The sequence below is a fragment of the Bison bison genome, unplaced genomic scaffold (genome assembly GCF_000754665.1).
Source record: "Bison bison bison isolate TAMUID 2011002044 unplaced genomic scaffold, Bison_UMD1.0 scf7180017864285, whole genome shotgun sequence".
In the NCBI taxonomy this organism is placed as follows: Eukaryota; Metazoa; Chordata; class Mammalia; order Artiodactyla; family Bovidae; genus Bison; species Bison bison.
Genome location: NW_011494857.1, coordinates 1,162,012 through 1,163,727, shown reverse-complemented (window position 1 = coordinate 1,163,727; position 1,716 = coordinate 1,162,012). Strand labels below are relative to the sequence as shown.

Here is a 1,716-nt window from a genome sequence, read left to right as displayed (position 1 = left end):
CTCCTAGAAGGACAAACAGGGGAATGGCCTCCTCAACCAGCCACCCGAGGGTGGGGACCCGCCCTGCCCTCCTGTGCCCCAGGCCGTTCTGGGTTCTCAGAACCTGTTTGCCCACCCCTGCCTCGACCAGAGCAGCTTTCGCTCAGACCTGTTTTATGGATTGGAGGTGTGGGCTGGGAAAATGGGGGCCTAAGGAGTGGGTGGCAGAGATCAAAGCGGGGCTGGTGGGTGGGGGTCATTCCCTCCTGCCACCCCTCCTCCCCACAGTTTGTCAAGTTCCCCAGCCCTGTCCCTCCTGCCCTATGATTCTCCCTTTCCCCTCCTTGCCTTCCCTACAGCTCGGGTCAGGTCTCAACCTCCCCTCCTGGCTCCTTGGCCCAGCCTCTTCCTCAGCCTCCTGCCTCCAGTCTCCCGCTCCAGTTCATCCTCACAAGCGCTGACCTGCCCATCCCCTGCACAGTGTTGCCCCATGGCTCCCAAGCACCCTAGGGACAGAGCCTAGACCTTGGACTTGATATTGAAGGCCCAGCTTGGCCTGATCCCACGTGCATCTGCCACCCTCAAACCCACTTGCAACCCTGAATCCTGTGCTGTTGACCAAACTGGGCTGGTTCTTCCCACCTCCAGGTCTCTGCCTGGGACATCCTTCTTGCCTGCCCTTCCTGTCTCGGCTCCCACGTCCCCTCCTCTGGAAACCGTTTCTGGGCTAGGTGATGTCCCTGGGTTCCCACAGTGCCTTGGGCTACTTACATTCTCGCCCATCAGCCTGTATTTGGAACTGTTGGCCTCCTGCTTGAGTTTGAACCCCATCTTTCTCCTGTTTCCAGCCCTCCCATGGTTCCCTAGTAACCTCAAGACTAACTACCTAGCCTTTTGGGCTGGTGTGGCACAGAGTGGTTCCTGCAACTCCTGGCTTCTTGTCATTTTTCTCTACCCTGGCCAACCTCCAGGTCCCTCACGGCTCAGGGGGACTCAGCATCTTTCCTGGTTCTCCCAGGCCGAGGGTTCCAGCTCCTCTGGGGAGCCTCCCCTGAGTCCTGGGAGCAGTTAGAGGCTCTGACATTCTGAGGGAGAAGTTTGACAGTTTTTTAAGTTTGACAGTATTTCTAGACGATTCTGACAGGATTTCAGGGGTCATCTACGAGATTTCCTGGAGGGTTCCCTTCAGTATTTCTGAGGAAGCTTGGTCAGGATTTTAAGACCTTTAACAAGACTTGGAAGGCCCTGATATTGGGGACTCTCCCTTAGGATTTGGGGGCTTGCCAGGATTTCGGGAGGGGCTCTGACACGGCTATTCTGGGAAGCCTCGCCACGGCCTGGGCGCACCTGGAGCCACGTCGCAGTGTTCCAGTCTCGGGACACAAATGAGGGCCACGAACGACAAACAAACGACAGTTGGGTCCTGAGGAGATGCGCGTGCGCTGTTCCCACCGGAAAAAGAAAGGTGCTAGGGCGCGACTGGGAGCGCACGAGGGGTCTAAGCCACGCCCCTCCCGGGCTCCTCCCCGGGACGCAGGCGCACACCGGGACAAGGAGCTCTCCTGTCGCTACGGTTACCTGCGAGGCCGCGCATGCGTAGGACTGACCGGGCGTGCCCCGACTGGTGGAGCGGGCGCATGCGTACTGGCTGAGTCGATAAAGGCGGAAGAGATTAAGGTTGCTAGAAGTGCCCAAGGCTGGGGTCTTCTCTGCGACCTTAAGCTTGGGTGAAATGGG

At 58.6% G+C, this 1,716-nt stretch overlaps 1 protein-coding gene across 1 annotated transcript in view; it reads right to left on the bottom strand.

Annotated features, from left to right (window-relative positions):
• CCDC155 (coiled-coil domain containing 155) overlaps window positions 1-1,438 on the bottom strand; it is a 24,800-nt gene extending 23,362 nt beyond the window's left edge. The window contains exons 1-2 of the mRNA XM_010849607.1: window positions 1,323-1,438; window positions 476-480 (exon numbers count right to left, since the gene is read on the bottom strand). The gene's annotated coding sequence lies outside the window, so the exon portion shown is untranslated. The remainder of the gene's footprint in view (window positions 1-475; window positions 481-1,322) is intronic.
• Between the last annotated feature and the right edge of the window lie 278 nt (window positions 1,439-1,716).